Genomic DNA, 21,473 nt, shown 5'->3' on the forward strand with positions numbered 1-21,473 from the left:
GTCCGGCCGGGATAAAGTTTTCTAATAAAAAGATTTTGAATGACATTTGTGTCACGTTGTGTTTTTCGGACCAAACGATCCGAAGTTCCGGGCAGGCGGGTGGCAAATGTTGGGCCGATAAAAAATAATCCCGACGGAAGGAAGGAAGGAAGCAGAAGTCTGCAATTCCAAAATTCTATTACCACCCTTCTCAGGCTTTCATAGGGAAAAACGAAAAAAAAAGGGGATGCTCCGGGTGTTAGGTTTGCATGGGCCGAGAAATCACAGTTTTTGCTTGCATTTCCGTCTATGGTGGCACATTGACAACGGCCAGTCGACCAGCACGTTTCAACCTTCGCCAGGACTCAATCGGTCAACCCTTTTTTCCGAGCTCAGGAGATAAGTCCTTTTGCATGGAAAACGGTAGAGGACAAACCCAGAAGAGGTGGTGAAATAGAGCTTGAAGGGTGAGCTTAATGTGCTATTGATAAATGTATGGGACGCTTTTCTTATTTCGGAATGGCACCACACACATGTGCTGTATGAATGGGAAGTGGCATGGAGTTGAGCCTTAGCTCTGTAGAGCCCTCGAATGCCCAGCTTTACGGTAGGAAGCAAAATCCCGGAATAGAAAAAGACATCTCTCGGATAGCCGAACTGATGTTGGCATTGATGAATTTAGAAAAGGCGGAAAGCGTAGATGGCACACGAAATTTGACAGTGAAATTTTAATGCTGAATCAGAAAACCGGATTCGTCGCTTCCACGTTTGTCGCAAATTCAACCACCCAACAACCGAAGGAAAACTCTGAATCGGGCGGATGGAAAGACATATCGAATTAATTGATTGTGTAATCGCATGATGGTTTATCGGTGCGATTTGTAGGATGAGGAGACTCCAGTCTTATAACAGTAGAACGTCAGTCTACAAACAAGATCAGGAGAATCTTATAACGAGATAATTTTGCAGTTAAGGATTAACAATTTTCAAAAAGATATAGTTTTAATCCTACAAGAAAACAGTTCTATAAGTTTCATTCATAGATTACACAGTTCTAAAAATACCGAGTTATGGTTGACCGTGGTATAAAATGGGCTTTGGGTTGAAATATGTAATAAAATTTTTTTTCCCAATCACCCCTAGTCGTTGAGAAGATTCTTTGAAAACAAGTGATTTCAACTAAAGATATTTTTGCACATTTTTGAAATAAATGAAGATTGTAACTAAGATATTAAATTTCAAGATTTTGAATGTTTAACTCAATTGCTCAAAGAAAATGAGTGATTTTATTAAACGTAATAAGTGGAACAAATTCAAGCCAAATCAGCTACAATTTTATTGAAACTATACTCATTTATGGGTACAAAATTGCTCATTTGCGTGATTTTTTCGGATTTATTTGAAAAACAACTTTGAAAATGGTGCTTAACCCTTTTAGCACCAAGCAAAAGAGCATACACTGATGAAAATAACCGACTCATATCAATGAATTTTCAGAGGTTTCTCAACACATTAGGGACCGCGAAGAAATCCTAGCCGGAAAACTTCGATATTCGACCTTCTTTATCTCAGAAAATTAGGTCCAAATTCTAAAAATATAGTATCTTTGAGTTACCGATAGAGTTGTGTTAAATTTTGTAGAAAATAGGTCATGATTATATTTGTAACAATACGCTGTTGAATAAAGCACAATCGCGGCAAGTGAAAAAAGAGATATTTCGTATTTGGTCCGTAGTGTTAACCTTCTTTCAAGGTTAAAAAAAAGAACAATGAGCCAGTAGGGTGAGACCCGAAATACTGTTTTGCCTGTATAGTCAATACTTTGAAGCGATGTTCATTTATCATACCTTTTGGGAATCGTCTGCATGTTTACTATCTATTTATCAAGATAAAAATTAAGTATAACTCTGGTGGCATCTGAAAACTGAGCCGAAAGATAAAATGCCCAAAGAATGATGGCGTTTTTGAACAATTATCGTTTTCGTCCAGTTTCTAGTTTTCAATTTCCAACCAATAATGCTCAAAATAACATCACAAATTTTCTGCAAACCTAATATATTCTTGAAGAAACCAATTTTAGCCTCAATTTTATTTTGTGTCTCTTGTTCTATTTTTAAACACCACTCTACATTTATAAGGATTTTGATAAATAACACAAGGCCACAATATTCACATTTTTTCTGAATAACTCCAGAGCTAATTTTCTAAATAAACATATGGTTGTTTCTTTCTATCAGCTTTTGTTTTTAAATAACTTTGAAAAATAAATAAAAATTGTTTTTGAGAAATTGACAATTTTTTGACAAAACTTGAAACAATAATCAATCAACTAAAACTACATAATCAACTTTTCCGAAGACCGCTAGTAGATTTGACTTCTGCGAAAATATTTTGGGAAGTTTTCTATTTGCTCTCTTTTCCCCTATTCTGTAAATAAAGTAATTTCAACGATTTTTTGAAGAATTTTCAACCCAAATTGAATGATTGATAGTTGTAAAAGCAAAAATCAAATCATTTTGCAAGTTTCAAAAAAAAGGTAAAATCAAATTAAACCTTTTCTTAATCTTTCTTCAGTATATCAAAATTTTTTGTTGAAATATCTTTAAAATTAACAAAAAACTTAAAAATTTACCTATTTAAGATAATTTATGATCATCATGATCAAAATATTTTTTTAATGTCATTAAGTATAATAAGCAAATTCAGAATCAGATTGTTCTTTATTGTAGATTATTTTTAGAACAACAATTATTCATGATTGATTTAAATCAACATTGATGCATTTTTAAACTTTCAAACTCTATATCAGTTTTGTAAATTTTTGTAAATAATCGATTTCAGAACGCCAAAATCTATCAAAATAACAAAGGCACGACAATGCTGTTTACTTGAGTTATCACTTAAATTCTATAAAACAATTTTAAAACGGTTAGAAGTTTTAATAAAATGGATTTCTTCTGGAATGACAAACTGATCTTTATGATCTTCATATTTTGTTTGTATTTTTAAATAAAAATACAGAGTTTCATAACATAGTTTTAATAAATTTTGAAATTAAATAACCTCATTTTGTTGTCTGACAGTTTTAAGTATATGAAATACTTTTAAGCAATTTGTCTTTGTTTTTGAATTCTTAATTTATGTTTTCTGATCACATAATCTTCTTTCAAGATTTGTTTGAAACAAACTCTTTTTACCTTTTGTTCTTGTCAGTACCCAATATTTCAATCGACGGCAAAAAATTGGGACTTAATATCTCAATTTATGAGAGTTTATCTTATTTTGTAGAGAAATGAATCCAACTGTTTAAGTTTAAATTTCAGGGACTAGATTGGATGAAAAATTAATGTTGAAAAACATGCGAAAAAAATTCGCCTTGTCTCTCGGTAGGACTTGAACCCACATCTTGCGGCTCTCCGGGGTCCATATATTAACATTTTACTTCAGGAGACAATGAAAGTTATACTGGTCGAGTGTTACAGTCTATCGTTATGTAGGGAATTGTTCTCTCATGTGCATGTTTTTCAACATCAATTTTTCATCCTAAAGCATGGATCACTACAAATCTGGACGCACTATTTATTTTACCATAGTGCTCCTAATTGTCGGATCTGGAATGTTTTGGCAGCACTTTGTAGAGGAATGTTTCTTCTAGCAGTGCTGAAAATTTCATTACGATTCGTTTTGTTTCAAAAAAGTTACACGTGATGGAAGCCGCGAGATGAAAATAAATTTTGAACACCCACGTCAAAAACCCGACGTGGTCGGGTTCAAAAATCGCGAAATCGTTAAAAATGGTCAAATCAACCGTGTGTAGCGTTCTTAAACGTTTCCGTGAGATGCGTACTATAGATCGGCAGGTTCATACCAAGCGTCATAGTGGAATTAAGGATCGGAAACTGCATTTGAAGGTGTTAAGAACGATCAAGGAAAACACAGGGTAGTCGGACTATGACATTGCCAAGAAATTCAACGCCGACCGGTGCACCGTCAGCAGAATTCGTCTACGCGAAGGAATACGATCCTATCGGACCAGTAAGCAACCAAACCGGACATTGAAGCAGAATTTAGTAGCCAAAGGACGTGCCCGCAAGTTATACAAGAAGATTCCAACGAAGTTCGACGGATGCATCCTCATGGATGACGAAACGTTGATTCATTTCTCTACAAAAAAAGTTTCTCTGACTGAGTCAAGACCCATCTATGGGTCGGAGTTTAAAAATAGTATTGCTAATTTTTACAGTTTGTGATTTTATTGTTCATTCATCTTTTTGGAATCGATTATGACATAATATGAGGCCCTCAAAGTCAAAGGGGTATAAGTGACAAAATGGTCGATTTTCAGTTGATGATGCCAAACGATTTTTCACATTTCAAACTAAATTTGATGATCTTTTCGGATTTTTAGAAATTTTCTTACATACTTTTACATTCGATAGAAAAATACAAATCCTCGAAAAATATATGGAAAATGGCCAAACACATCAATTGAAGAGCGTGTTTTCTCGAAAAAAGCTTTTGTGCACTTATACCCCTTTGGCTCCAAGGGCCTCATATAATAAATCCTTCTTTTAAGCCTTTCAATTTGATAAATGGAAGAATATTGAATATTTAAACATTTTTTTTGTTGATCAAATGGTTCAAAATGCATATTTTTTCCTTATAGAAATTTTTATTTCAAATCTTTATTATCAAATAATATTTCAAATTTATGATAAAACAGAGGTATTTTTCAATCAACCCTTCGATTAAAAATGAAAAAAAAAGTAACTATGAATAAAATTGACAAATATAATCATTTTGCTGTACAACTTTTAATCGTGTATAATAACTGACCTGAACTGAAATTAATTATAAAATTCGGATTGATTTTTTTAAAATTTGGTGTTATACATAATATATTCTATTTCTGTGCACTGATGTTGATGCCAAAAATTCTGTTTTAATTCGAAATTTCAATTCACAGTCGTTTTTTACATTTTGTAAATATTGACTTACTTTATCTAGTTCAGAAAAAAAATCATCGAAAGCATTGATTTAAACATTGATTCTGATTTATTTTGAATCATATCAGAGAAGTTAAATATTTTTTATAAACTGTGTGATGGTCATGAGTAAGAAAATGGTTTAAGTAATAAATTTTCCTTTTTATGGTATATTTTTGGTTTTTTTATTATTGCACGGGTCTCTACAAAATTCATAGTTCAAGAAACCTCAAATGTTGTCAGACAATATTCAGCCACAAGAATTGAATTCGGATTCTGATTGTTAAAAAAAGCATTAGGAAAAAAATGCGTCGGAAAACAGACTACATTGGATTCTTTTTATCGACGATTGTTGTGAACGTGTAAAAAGAAATTGCTTTTAAAAATTAAAACAACTGGGCAAAAATTGTTGCTCGTTTCGATGTAATTGGCCAATTAAGACAGTTAATCGATCATTTTCAACCTGGTTGACCATTCGAAGGTGATTTGAGTGAAAACGTGAAGCTATAAAATTTGTGTTGAATCTTGATTTCTGTTACGGATGTCCTGGATCATCCGCAGGGTTTCTAACTGGCCATTTCGATCCATGTATTATAGAGAAGCTACGTCCAAATCAATTGACCACCCAAGAGCGGCTTGGAAAAATAACGGAAATGTCTAGGACCTGTTTTTGATATGTTCGTAAAACGTCTTATTTCAAGAAAATCGTTTAAAAAAAGAATCCAGTATATAGATCAGCTATTAAAAGCATTAAAAACAACTAAGTGGCCTATAAAGCTGAATTCAGAAACTTTCTGAATTAACTATAAGTTTCAATTATCATATTTTTTAAACTTACTAGAGCCGGTATAACGTTGAATTTTTGGTGAATATAAATTTAATGCTCGTAGAGATGAATGAACTTTTAAGTTTAAAGTCTCTCTAATCAAACAATCAATCAATCAAATTTTTACAGTTTTGCTTCAATTGACTTGAAAATTTGACACAACATTCTTGAAATGTTTTACAATAAGAAAATAAAAAATTAAAAAAATTGATTTTTTGAAAGTGTTAGACACTCCCCCCCCCCCCTCCCCCCATAAAAGGGATTTAACTATTGAGAAACGATCAAATGATTAGTTTTAAGAAAAATTTTAATTTTCGAAAACACCATACAAAACAGAAAAAAGATAGACATGTCAAGGCCGTGAGAATGGGGGGGGGGGGTTTAGGGGTTTAACCCCCCCCATGAAGGGAAAATATCTGTTCAAGAAATGAATTTACCGTGGAAACTTGAAATGACTTGATCCCAAAAGGTGTTTGAAAATAAGTGTTTAAAAACATGTCAGAAAATTGGCTCGCCTTTGGCGGTATTTAAGCTTATGTCACTCTTGCCCTAAGACATTAAATTTTACGACACTTTTAATTTCAATCGGCAATTTTATAAGCCTTTATTAGTGAAACTTAAATTCTGACACACAAAAACCATAGCTGGTCTTTAAAATTGAAATTTATTAAGAAGGGTATCTTAACAAGTTCATTCATTACTTTATTATCACTTTGATAATCAAAAATCGTTTAAATTTTTTAAATTTTATGCTGATGAATATCTCAAGAAAATAATTTCAACTTCAATTATATTTAGTATTTTTTACTCTTTTAAATGCTCAACTCCATATTCTAAAAGGTTCTGAAAAATCAGACAAGGCCACAAAATTCACATATGTCTGACGTGCAAAGATTTTCATTAATTCTGGGGCCCTTAAACTTTTGAAAATAGGTTTAAATTATTTAAGAAAATTCTGCATTTTCTGACAAAACAAAAAAAAAAGTAACGAAAATATAAAATAAAATCAAATAAAGAGATACATATATCGACTTTCTTCAAGATCGCAGTTAATTTTTTACTGCTACGAAAAAACTGGAGATGTTATCTATTTGTTCAATTGTTCCAATTCGGTAAGTCAAAGAAATTTAGAAAAAATTTCAGTAAGTATTAATTTAATTGATTTTAAGATATTTTTATCCAATCGTTTAAAGAGACTTCAATTACCCTGTTAAATGAAATAAAAGTTTTATTTAACTTTCTTCAGTAATGTCAAAAATACTTGTTTTCCAAACTTTAAAAAAAAATTAAGAATTTAATTTTTTTATCATTTATTGTCATCATCATCATCATCAAAATATTATTTCTTAATTGAATAAAGTGTAATAAATAAATTTAGAATAAGTTTTTACTTTAACGTAGATTTTTAAGTTCAACAGCTTGTACCTAAACGTTTCACTTATCTTCATTATTTTAAATCATCTTTTTAGAATCGATAATGATTTTTCAATTATTCTATGAAAAGTTCGAAAAACGATTCAAAACAGCAACTTCAAGGGTTAATTTTTATGTGTAATGTTGCTTTACGCTCTCAATATTTTACAAGTCACAACTTGGAATTCCTTATTTTTTATTTTTAAATTTACAATGTTATTATTGTGAACTTCAAACAAACTTGAAGTTTGATAGCAATTTATTTCGTTGACTGTAAGAATATGAATATATATTAAGATTCATGTCAAACATTTTATCACTGGCTGTTTTTGGACATAAAATTAAATATTTTCATTTTTATCAGATTAAATTTACTCAATACTTTGTATGTGTTTTGAATAATTTCTCTTACATTTAATTAGATTTTCTTTCCCTCTCGAAAGTTCACATTTAAAATCTTGATTTAATATTATTTTAATCATGGTTTATTTCTGACCTGATCTGAAATTTATTTTTGAATTCGGATTTCATTTGTGCATTGATTTTTTGTCGGAAGCTTTAAATTCTGGTTTAATTATAAATTTTAATTCGCATTCAATTTCTGGCGTTTCGAAAATATTTACTCAAAATTTCCTTTTTAGAATAAGGATTATCGACTAAAAACTTATTTTCCGAGATTAAGGATTATCCTTTGAATAATTTTTAAATAACTTACCGGAAAAAAACATTGATTTGAAACTTTGATTTTTACTTGTTTTAAATCATGGCTCATAAGTAAGAAAATGATTTTAGCAATCAATTTTCTTATTTATTGTGCATTTTTGGAATTGTTATTACTTCTAGCAAAATTTGATTTCGAAAACCCCCCCATGGACGAGTCCTTCGCACGGGCCTGAGACATGTTAAGTAAATTGCGTCAACGCCCAGACACCATGAATTGCTAGGAATCTCGAAGAAAAACTACTTCAGCTGTCAGTGAGAATGGAATCTGATCATGAGAAATTCGAACGAACTGACTGAGTAATTCGTTTACTGCCACGACTTTGTGAATTGAATAAATGTGGAGCAAATGACAAAACAAAATAAATTTTTCACTGTCAGTTTGAAGTTCGTTTATGCTAACATGACTTTATTTAATCGTCTTTCGAAACGCGTTAAGAAAGAATTTTTTTCTATCATTCCAGCCTTAGTGCGGTCAATGAATATGGGTTTTTTGAGCTCTGGTTGCAGCTGAAAAAGTTTTGTCTTAGAATTATGTTTGGGGTATATAGCGAGATTTTTCACATTATAAATTTTCTACAAATTGGTTGAGAAACAAAAGGGATATGGTGATTTTCGTCAGAAGTGTCAAATTGACACTCCAAAAACTCTTATTAGGTAAAAAGGATTCTGGAACTTATCAGGGTTAAATTTGAATTTGAAAATAAATTTTTGTATTAATATGAAAATTACACAGATAACAATTGCAATGCAACTTATCTCCCCTTTTGCAAAAAATTGTGTATGCAACTCGCTGCAAAACTCATTTTTTTTATCACTCGACGTAATTGTCCAAAACGGCAAGCCTCGTTGGATAAATTATCGACTGGTGATGATAAAATCCACTGTTTGAAACTTTTTGCATAATAGTTATATATGCTACAAGTTGCAAAAAGTAGATTTTTTTCAGCACGAGTGCTGAGTTGTTAAAAACGACGAGAGATGGATAAGTCAGTTTTTGCAGCAACTTGTATGGAAAAATTTTTGCAAAACCGGAAAATCCCCTTGTTAAACTTGGAAACTTGATATTTGCAGTCAAATGTTGTATTTTTTTTTTTGAATCAAAACAGTGTTAAGAAATATCTGTTCAAATTAAAAAAAATAATTGAAGAAAATCCTGTTTTTTCAACATTGAATAAATTTTTAAAGTATAGAATAGGTTCATGATTTATCAACGGTTTAAGAGAATAATTTTTTTTTCAGTACTCAAAATAATAGCAGTGCATTTTAAAACTTTTCAAAAACAGCCAAAATTTATGTTATCAGATTTTTTTATCACCATCTTTTGAAAGAGTGAGGAAATAGTTAGGCATGAAACGAAGTTGGTATAACTAGTACAACATTTTTTCTCTATTAAAATTTTGGTGCTGTGCAATATCTTATGTTGTAAAATGGTTGTTAAATTTATTTATTGAGATTTATGATAGAACAAACTCGACGTCCATGTCCAATTGATATGTTTTAAGCAAACTAAAACCAATTTTTAATGCAAAATCTATAGAAACTTGCTCATAAAAATGGGTTGCTTTAAAACTATAGAAGTTTAGATTTTTACCTTTAAAAATCACCTTTAGGGGTAACCAAGAGAATTTGAAAAATTGACATTTTAATTTGGATGCCAAATGGCTTAAAAATGCAAAAAACGTCGAGATCTCGGTTATCTGAAAAAAAATTGCCAAAAATCGACTTTATGAAATTTTCAGGACTTATAAAATCACCAAAAGGGATATCAAAGGAAATTTTAAAATTCGAAATTTAAGTTTCGATGCCAAAATGACTCAGAAATGCATTACATAAGGTCGAGATCTGGCTTTGAAAATTCAATTTTGAAATTTTCCTCAACATCCATTGCCATCTCAATGAACATTTGAATCTAAAGTTTCAACCAGTCATGCCAGAACTAAATATTGCGATTTTCTTAAAAAAAAGGTATAATAGTAAAATATTTGAAATACCAGATTTTGAATATTTATTTTATGGTTTTGAAAATGTTTGCTTATACCGTTTGGTTTTTTTAAAACGACAATAAAATTGAATTTTTAGGGATTTATATTGCCACTTTTCCGTAAAATTAACTTAAACATTATCAAACATTGCGCTACAAATACGTGGATTTTATTTGCTTGTTTGAAATACTAATTGTGTTGCCAGCATAACATCAGCTAAAGCAAAGGCGGGCGGTGGATGCAGATTGATATCGCGGCTGAAATTTTATGAAGCGAACTTTGACACATTTTAAAGTTGTCAGGGGACATTTGTAACCAAATATTTCAAGAACATACAAAATAAGGTGAGTAAAAGATTTTATACAATTATTCGACGGTCGAAAAATGTGCAAGCGAATTTAGTTATTCGAGAAACTTACAACAAGAAAAATATGTATATAAATCCATGCAATCGATAACCAGAAATTATAAATATAATGAAATTCAATTCTAGTGGTCAGAAAGAAAATAAAAATTAAGGATACCCAAATGTAGGCAGGATCCCAGTAGATTTCCAGATGAAACAAAGAAGCTTCTGTCCACATTTTTAAACAAACATAATTTATGCCCTTCTTGTGCTAAGATGTCCACGGTTCAAAGTTCCTGGATTAGCCCTTCCGAACTTTACTACTTGATCCCTAATTCAAATTTCACCACACCAGGCAGCGTCAAAGTAATGAATCCACTACTGACTGAGGCAGGGAGGTGCCTGAAAGTTATACGTCAACAAAACATTGTGCATAAAGTTTGACACAAAGCAGCACAAAAACATCTTCTCCACTTTCCTGCTTCTTCTTTTGATGGTTGATGACGATACTGTGAACGAAACTCTATCAAACTTCTTGTTCCCTTCTCGGCAAACAAAGTCTCGTTGACCTTTGTCTAAAATTTCACATCTTTCCTTCTCTATTTAGAGGCGAGATTGCCCCCGGACCAGGACGGAAGAAAAAGTCCATTTATTCAATCCATTCCACACAACAATCTTTGACCACACTTAATGCACTCTTGTTTGTGTTTTCATTTTGGGGCTCTGGTCGTGAAGTTGTTGTTGTTTATTTCTTGTAGCTGGTGTTGTACCTAGCTACTTCTAGTGGATGTGAAATGTTGAACAGCTCATTTTGTGAATAGCGAAGACCATCAAAAAGGGTTCCATGGACTTCTTCCCTACTACCAACAGAAGGAGAAAAAGCTCTGCAGCAGTACCAACAACTTTGCACTTGCAAGAAAGTTTTTAGCCAACTCTATACTGTTTCCATCAAAGTCCATTAGTGAAGGAGCAGCAGCTCATAGGCATCCCTGACAGTAATGTTGATGAAAAGGGTAGAATAAAAAAAGGAAAACATGTGGATATTGTGGTTTAAACCTTGATGGATGATATCTCCATGTAATTTGATTTTATTTTGGCAGCAAGTAATAGTATAAAAATCATAATTTAGAAAGCTGAATCAAAATTAGAACGTTTACTGCAGTTATTTACACATGTGTTTGCCAATTTCTAACTTAAATAACTTTTTTCTAAGATTCAAATTTTTATTTTTTTAAAGGTTTTGATTTTTCGAAAGTTTTAAAATAAATTATTCGTTTTAAAAATTTTGGCATTCTCTCAATGGTGGCTCCATAGAGTCATATCTGCTCAACTAAATTAATCTTATTTAAGATTTACTCATCCGAACGATTCCATTTTTTACGTTTTTTGCGTGATTTTTCACACAGTTTTTTTCGCATTTTAAATGTTTTTTTAAAACAATTTTTACAATTATTAAGGAAGGTTGCTGAACAAAAAAAGCTTATTATCCAAAATTACTTAGCAACTTTTGAAGTCACTGAGGCCTAGCTCTGATAGTTGAAAAATAAGATCTGAAACATGGTTCCTGAGACGTGAGACATAAAATTGGAGGCATGAGGCATGAGACCTGATACACGACACACGACACATAAGGCATGAGACATGAGACATGAGACATGAGACATGAGACATGAGACATGAGACATGAGACATGAGACATGAGACATGAGACATGAGACATGAGACATGAGACATGAGACATGAGACATGAGACATGAGACATGAGACATGAGACATGAGACATGAGACATGAGACATGAGACATGAGACATGAGACATGAGACATGAGACATGAGACATGAGACATGAGACATGAGACATGAGACATGAGACATGAGACATGACACATTAGACATGAGACCTCTGTCTTGAGACTTGAGACCTGAGCGATACATGAGGCGTAGGAAACGTATGTTAAACATGAGACATGAGACAAAGAACATGAGGCGTAAGACGTAAGTCCAAAGAGTTGAGAAGTGAGAGAGAAGCAGTGAGAAGTGAGGTATGAGAATTGGCACGTGAGAAGTGACACAAAGAACGTTAAACTTGAGAGGTTTTAAGTGTAAAGTGTGAATTTGGACGTGGACTTGGGACGTGAGACTTCGAACATGAGACTTAGGACGTGAGACTAGAGAAGTGAGAAGTAAGACGATCTATTATCTGATGCCAGATTTCTGATCTCAGTTTCAGCATTCAAAAATTAAATGGATTCTTTTATTAGCACAGGTTCTAAACGATTTTCATTAATTATTTACCCCGGTCAATTTTTGACTCGGTAGATAGGAAGCTGTTTTTTTTTAAAATTCTGATTGACTTCAAAGAAAACTTAATAAGAAAGTTCATACCCAAAAAAGTGTGAGCACCAACATTTCATAGATTGTCGTTCTGGTTTTCTTTATACGAAATTGAAAACTCTTAGAATCCATTCTTTAATCATCAATGGGATACATCTTTCTAGTTGCCTCAGTAAAATTTCGAGCAGTTGCTTTTGAATTTTTCATAAACATTAAAAGTGAATGCCAATAGTGGTGGATGCAGTTAGTACAAATCTTCCTCCGAATGCTCATGCGCCAAAAACGGAAGCTCGGATGCTGTGAGTTCATCCCGAAAACGGTTGTCGGACTAAAACCGCCGAATGCAACCGTGCTCTCTTCTCGATTCTTCGGAAAACCACGTGGAGCTGCATCCGGTCGGTTGTTCTTGGAATGACGAGAGAGCTGGGAAAAGTGAGAGTTTCCGTTGTGGAATCCATCGAAAGAATTCGCAGCTCTAACTTTGGCTAGGATTGTCTACGCTGAGATTAGGATTCGGAGTTGATGATGAGTTTGTTGTTTATGAATTTGTTAGCTCTTGTTTTAGATTTCGGCTATGGGATAATTGGATTGAGCACTCCTAGCTCAGTCGTTGGTGAGCTCCTGGTGAGAAAAGGTTGCTGTAACAGAATGTTAAAATGAGGAAATTTGCTATCTGACAAGAGTTTTTTATTTGAGTGATTGCAAAAAGTATCAGATGTTGTTGTGTATCATTAGGAGTGATTAAAAAAACCGATCGTGATTTTTCAAATAAGTATAGAACAGATGATTTTATTTCAAATAAAATTGTGTTGTTCTGAATAAATTTGAAGATATTGTGTAAAATTGAAAACAGTTGTTCCAGTAAAAGCTTTAACTCTTAAAGTATGATTTAAGTATTTGTTCGTAATCAGAATCAGAATCATTTAAAAATCTCAATGTAGATTATTCAAAATTTCAAGTGAACAATAACTGTACTTTTATTTGACTACACGTTATACTTCTAGTCAAGATCATATGATTTAAGAAGAGGCAAGATTATCGACTCTTTTAAAATATGAACGAATTTAACCTTTATGTTTGACAATAACATATTGTACTTGAAAATATTCAAAGCTGAAATGGCCACTTTGGAGTGAAAAAATAACATCAAGCAAACAAAGAGCATCAATTTCTAATAACCTTGCCCCGCACATAGAAAACCTGCTAAATGGTTAGTGGGTTGACCAGGTCCTGTGGATACTTATCAATTTTTTAAAGTGTCTTACATCCCTTCGCTATATATCGATCGATGTCACAAGCTTTTACTCAATTGCGTGAACAGCTAAACCTTAGATGTTCTTCTATTTACTTCAACTAAAAAAATATTTCTCGCGTGAGCTTTTATTACGTCTAATGAAACAAAATGTGAACAAAAAGTTTTTTTACGAAAAAATACAAAAAGCGACATGAAATAGTCACAACTTCTTGTTATTTAGAATATTTGTAGCCTGAAAAACATTTTCCAAATATATGTGAAAAACAAATTGAAAAGTTGTTTTGATAACTTTTGCGGCAGTTTTTTGTGCAGTCTTAAGATGTTTCATACGACGTAATGATAGCTTACACGAGATTTGTTGGTCTTTTGCCAAAAAAAAAAATATTTTAATTTGATGAATTTTTTCAAGAATTGTATTTTAAAGATTGTCGGCACGTCGCTTCCATGAACGTGAAACCGCTTGAGCCTCCCAAAACAGCTGTTTTTCCTGTGGTGTGTCGATATGGGAAATCAACTCCTCTTTTATGTTAGTGCTGTCAGAAGCCGCCGGAATAGCCACTTCTGAGTAATTCGAACCGTAATCGAATCTTTTCCATGGATCGGTTCCAATTTTGCCAATCCTATCCGGTGGAGGCGTTTGCTTGCTGGGGTTCACAAGCTCCAATATTAGTTGAACTGTATTGTTGAATTTTTTATATGTTTTTTCATTTGTTCGATGGACTCAATGGCGAAATGATACTTCGTAAATAATAAGGTTTGTTTTTTAAAATTTAATACCTGTTCAACTGTTTTTAAAAAACCTTTCGAGAAGAAATATTATTTAAATATTTCTCTTTAATATAAAGCATTTTTATGTGTTTGCTTTTATAAACGTGATGTGTAAGAATCATGAACATCAAATCACACAAAATGATTTTCGTAACATTCAGACAAAAGTTATTTTTTTAAACCAGTAGAATAAAAAAACACTTTGATGAGACACAACCGCGAATTAACAAGAAATCTGTCAAATTGTTATTTTTTTGTTATTTTTCGATATTCTAGAGAAAAAGCTGAAAATTCTCAGATTTTCTCTAAAAAAAATCCGACCAGTGCACACAGGGGAAAACGATGTAAAAAGGTGATCAAAATTGTTTACGCCAAAATTGGGGCGTTTTAGACCCATAGTGTCTTCGGGACATTTTACCTACATTTAAAGCACTTTAAAACGAGATTTTGTTAAAAATTATTAAATCACCTAGCAGTGAGATAGAAAAATTATTTTTTGTATTTTTCATTTTAAAGCACTTATGTCTTTGGCAAGTTTTTAGATTGTAAAAAATGTAGCAATTTTATTGGAGACGTCAACATCGTAGAAGCTAACCTAAAAAGTCAGAAGGGTTCAAAATAAAAAAAAAAAAATTATCAAAATTTTCAGTATTTTAACGATATTTTTTCAGGCCGAGCTTATTCAAGCAAGATATGTTTTAAAGAGTTTTGAGTCACTTAAAATCGAACAGTTTTGTGGAACATACTTATTAAAAATAATCAAACTGAAACGAGTTAGATCGGAAAAACTAAGAAAAAATAGCTGTTTTTGAAAACCTATATCTTTCTAGTTCGGTTGAGTTCGGTTCATTTTTTGGTTGCATTTGAATCAGGCAGGTTTCAACGTTATAAAAACATGGAGTTTGCAATGTTAAGTTGTTTATTTTGTATCTTTGTAAAAGATTAAAGTTAGTTATTTTAAAGGAATCTAGAGGAATTTTGTTTTTGCATTTAGAATTTATTTGTAATTTTTTTTAAAGCTAATAGCATACTTGTTTTGCTCCATTGGGCACATTTTTTTAGACCACTTGATCTTTTTAAGACACTTCGGCTTAGAGATAAAGCTGGGGAATCAAATATTTCTTGTGATCAAGTATCCCCATTCTCCCTTAATATCAGTTTCAATTGTATTAAAGTTTACATTTGACTTTGGTTTGCTAAAAAACTTCAGCTCTGGCAAAAATTGTGATGAAATAACGTAACAATCGTTGCAGAACCATTTTAAAAGAATAAAACCCGATCTAATACACTTAACAGTGGATTGGAGGCTTTCTTACAGAGTGTAAATTATCTTTGGAAACATATGACACAATGATGGATACTTTATTTCTGAATTATGTGATTAATCTATAAAAAAAGATTATGATTAAAGAAAATTGAAACCAAAAATTAATAAACTCAATATAAAAAAGGAAGGCCAGTACGTGTTTTGGAGGATAAGCGAACTGATATTCAAGAAGTTCATTTACTATCAAAATATTTTAAGCTGTTTAAGTTTGAAAGCCACATTTCTCGACGCTCACTAGTGGTCAAGGGGTTAGCCTCCTAAACTTTCGTGATAGATGGCGTGGGATCGATTCTCGGCTGTTTGATGACCCTTTTTGTCAAATTTTCGATTGCCTCTGTAATTAATTCAGCGATTGTTGGCTACTGCTGCATAGCAAATGGCTACCGATTTTGAAGCCGACATAAGCATGATATAATGGAATAGAAAAATTTTAAACAATTTTGTTTTTTTTTTGTTTTTAAGATATGAACTACAGGAAAAAAAATCCAATTTTTGATACTAAATTCATCAAAACGTGAAAACTAGAATAGGAGTTAATGTGGTAAGAAGGTTTCAATGGAACAAACAAATCCACGGACATATTCGTAACTTGTCGAGCTGAGTCGATTGGTACATATAAAGTGGGGTCTTGGACTTTTAATTAATGATCCCCAACTGACCGTTCGCTATGCCTTCCTGGAAGAAAACCAAAAAGCATTATGTCACGCTGAGCATACTTCTATCTTCCCTAAGTACACAACCCCCAATAACATTACGTAAACTATGGATGCCCCCTAGATAAAATCTTGAAAAAAAAATCGAAATTAATATTTTTTCCAGAATTCCGTCAAATTAAATCTGAGCTCAAAAAATTGTTCTCCATAAGTTTTTAGTTTTCTTTTTTTTCTAACTTTTTTATGTGATACTAGCTGATTTTGTAGGAATTTGTTTTCAACCATAAACATGTTAGTGAACGTGATTTGCATAGTGTTTCCGATGCAATTGTTAACAATATTAAAAATTCCAAAAGGGGTCATCCGATAATCTGAAAATATTTTTCATCGTTCCTGGTCCTGAGGAGCATTCATCCAAAATTCCAGCTATATAGCTCTTGAGACGGCTGAGCCTATCGAACACACACACACAAAGGAACTAAAATTTTATCTACTTTTTTTCAATAAACTTTCCAAAGCACCTTTTAAATTCTTTGCAAAATTAAAGTGGATTTTTTAGTATTTGCTCCAATTTTAGTCATTTTTAATAAACTACAGATGATTTTGATGTTTTTTTTAAATTCTTTATTCAAAAAAAAAATTAAGCTTTGAACGCTAATCCACGCATTGCTTATTAGTACACTTATTTATTTTTACACTGGTGGGGGATCTTGCCTTTTACTTTATAACTTGCTTATTTAAACTGATTTTTTTTTCTAAATTGAGCCTTACTAGCATTTTATTTGTTGGTAATTTGTTCAAAATTACTCCATGATCACCACAAGCAGCACATCAACGCCTGGTTCCAACAGTCATTCTGCCGCGCCCGGTCTATAGACCTGATCTTTTTTGCCGGTCAACATGCTGAAAGTAAAAAAAATGTGTTTAAGTTAAATAATAATTTGAACATTCACAAAAATTAAACTTCCCATCAATAATAACAACATCACTTTGAACTTCAAGGAAAACTAATGGCTCCACAACTGGTTAGTGCTTGGTATGACGATAAAAAAAAGAGTGATAAAATGAATATGTTCATTACTTTTTCACAATACCGTTTCTTTCATTTTTTTTTAAAGAACATCGTATGAAAATTGCAGGAATTTCATAAAATACTTACGAAAAATTATTTTGGATGCATTAAGCGATTCAGAAGACGTGTTTTGTTAAATTTATAATAATATTTCCTCTGAGTATAGTTTGGCATAGCTAATTTGAAATGTGTCTGGGAAAATAAAACTTACTATTAAAAAATTAACAGCGGCTAACTGAAGGTACCTTTGAAAAGATATTCGATGTTATGTTTTTAAATATATATATTTTTAATTTCAAGCGTTTTCAACTGTTTTCTTAAAATTGTTAAATCAAATGATGAAAATAATTAAATCTTATAGTTTCTTTGCGAAGGCAATAAGATTGTTTGCAAAAACAAAACATGACTAAATGATAAAAGGATAGCTAGTAAAACCTGTTATTTTTAATTTATTTTCTTATTTGAAAAAAAAAAAAATATTGTCACTGTTTAATTATGATAAATATAATAAGACATAAGATTGGAGAAAATGATTCTTGAAAACCTGTTGTTTTATAATGAACACTCGCAATAGTTAATTCAAAACCAACAATTTTTATTGCGTGATTTATTATGAGACTTCCTAACTTCTTCATTGTCAACTATCTAATCCTTTATTTAAATTTTCCTGTTCTGACGAAAACTATTTGCGCCAAATGGAAGCATCATATTGTCGAAGTAGTAAGGCTATGATCATTTAGAATCCAGGCAGTTACAAACGTGTGTATTTTAAAAAACTATTCATTTGATCGAAAAACTTTCTATGAAGTAAATGAAGGTGTTAAAATGATATTTAATGTAAAAATGTAAAAAAAATAATTTATAGTTGATTACAAGAAATACTCTTACTTTATTATAAAATCCCATTTTTATCTTTATACACTTTTTTCAGTCATGTATTGATCTATTATTTTTACCACAGAAGCAAAACCTTCGCATAATCAAGATATTTTACACAAATTCACCTAAAAAACCCAATTGGTCTGGTTCGAATCTTTTTATGAGTAGGCATATCGAGAATTTAATCGTTTACATTCGGTTTTAACAGAAATTTCTTTGTTCATCAGAACACATCTGTCATTTTTTTTTCCTTGTAGGGGAGAGCCCACTGCGACCAGTAGTTGATCTATTGTGGTAATACCCCGCGTTACTGTATGCTATCAGGCTCAACTGCACTATGGATTGAAGTGACAGTTGATTGCTGACTAAGCATTTTATTCCAATCGGGTATGATATCAAAGATGTATGATATAACCTTCTTAGGGCTGATATGCAACCCTATGTCTTGTGCGCTTATTAACTTTGCCCCAAGTACACGCTCTCTCCTATTTAGGAGGGCGCAGCAGTTGCATAGAAGATGCTCTGCAGTTTCTTTTTCGAGCCTGCAGAACCGGCAGTCATCGTTTTGAATAATGTTTATCCGTTTGAGATGTTGTTTTGTTGGACAATGTCCGCTCAAGAGACCTGTGTAAGTACTTTACTCATGTTTACTTAGGTTCAACATGTTTTTGGAGAGTCGTGCGCTTGGTTGCTACCTCTGCTGTTCTCCAATTGGAGACAATAGTGGTGCTTTCCCAGTTCTTGAGTTCCATATATTCAAGGCACTCCTCGATACTCCGCAGAAAGGTTCAGGTCCAATTAACAGGCCCTGAGATCCTTCCCTAGCTAGCTGGTCTGCTTCTTCGTTCCCTAGTTCCCTTCGATACCGCAGTGGCCTGGAACCCAGAATAAAAATACTCTGTTCCGTATGGCCAGGTTTCTTAGTGCCACAATACACTCCCATACTAGCTTGGAGTAACATGTGAACGTACTAAGTGCCCGGAGAGTGGCCTGGCTGTCAGAGAATATATAGATATTTGTGTATCTGTATCCTCTTTTCAAACAGGCTAGAGTGCATTCTAGAATTGCTTGAACTTCTGCTTGGAATACTGTTGGCAAGTTTCCCATAGGAATTGAGATCCTGAGTCTAGGTCCGAACACCCCTGCCCCAGTTCTATTATCCATTTTTGATCCATCAGTAAAGAATTTTATCGATCTGGAAGGAACCGCTGGTCCACCTGACTCCCACACGTCCCTATCGTTGATAGTTACATTGTATGGTATGTCTAGATTGGAAACGGGTTCAATCCAGTCATCGTTCTTTACAATGAGTGAGTTAATTTTAAATATCTTCAGGATTTTCAGGTGTCCTGTAAGATCCCCCTCATAGAGAGTTTTGTAACTCAATAAATTGATGTAGTGGCAGGATATTTAGTAGTGCATTCAGAGCCTCGTTTGATGTGCTTCGCATAGCGCCAGTTATAGCTAGGGTTGCTATTCTTCGAAGCTTCGCTAGTTTCTTCCGGGCCGTAGCTTGCACAGTTTTGGTCCACCACACTAAAGAAGCATACGTGATTTTGGGTCTTATTATAGCTGTAAATATCCAATGGATAATTTTCGGCCTTAGTCCCCATTTTTTCCCTACTCCTTTGAGGCAAACCCATAGAGCTATTGTAGCCTTGGCTATTACATGCTCTATCTGCGGATTCCATGATAGCTTTGAATCTAGTATGATGCCTAAATATTTCACCTGTGATTCGAAGTTTAGCACTTCCTCGTCTAATGTTAGTGGTTTTAGTGCAGTTTTTCGTCTCGTAGTGAATGCTATCACAGTAGTTTTGGAAGGGTTAATGTTCAGTCCCTCTTCCCTGCACCAGAATAGTGCGTAGTTAAGTGCAGATTGCATTCTGTTTGACAACACATTCTCATATTTTCCCTGAACTATTATCACTACGTCGTCTGCAAAGCCAATAACTTCGAAACCCATAGTCCACGATCAATGACCACAACAACGGTGATAGAAGCCCAACTTGGGGACAACCCTTTGTTGTAGTGGCTTTGATTGTAAGTCCTCCCAAACTTGCATAGATGGTTCTATTTATAAGCATGCTACTAGTCCAGTTAACAATTGCCGAGTGGCATCCTCGTCTTTTCATAGCTGTTTCGATTGAACTGTGAGGTGCGTTGTCGAATGCTCCTTCAATGTCTAGAAAAGAAGCGAGTGCTATTTCTTTTGCCTCAAGGGTCTTTTCTAGTTTTTGTGTTAAAGTATGTAAGGCCGTAACCGTTGACATACCTTTTTTGTAAGCAAACTGAAAATTGTTCAGCTTACTTGAGCTAAGATACTGCGATTTAATGTGCTCGTCAAGTATCTTCTCCATTATTTTCAAGATAATGGATGTCCGACTGATAGGTCTGGTTGGGTTTTATCGTTTTTCCCTGGTTTTGGGATGAAGATAACGCGCAACTTTCTCCAATGTGTGGGAATATGACAAAGTGTCATACTGGCTACGAACATCTCAACCAAGGCAGGTGTTACCATTTGTTTTGCTTGCTGTATTTGGATTGGTATAATCCCATCTTCACCAGCAGCTTTGAATGGCTCGAATGTACTTATTGCCCAGTTAACCATTGACGGTGTAAAGATTGCGCGCGATTTGCGGAGAGCTTCATCACGTCTGACATTCCGATTGGGTTGTTCAGCCGGAGGGTCCTTAATCTCTAAACCGATCTCTAAACCTCCACATCTGTCACATTGCGTAAAAATCGGTTGCACAGATTGCGATCTATGGAACAGCTCCCTATTAGTAATTTACTTGATGTCTACTAGTCAGGCAACACTTTTTGCCTGCCGGAAAAGGAATTACTGCATATTTAAGGGGTAAATTATCAATTATTTTCAATAACCTTAGTCTTTTTACCCATATTTGAGATCAAGGGTCCCACCGATGCT

This window comes from Uranotaenia lowii, chromosome 3, assembly GCF_029784155.1.
Source record: "Uranotaenia lowii strain MFRU-FL chromosome 3, ASM2978415v1, whole genome shotgun sequence".
NCBI classification, from domain to species: Eukaryota; Metazoa; Arthropoda; class Insecta; order Diptera; family Culicidae; genus Uranotaenia; species Uranotaenia lowii.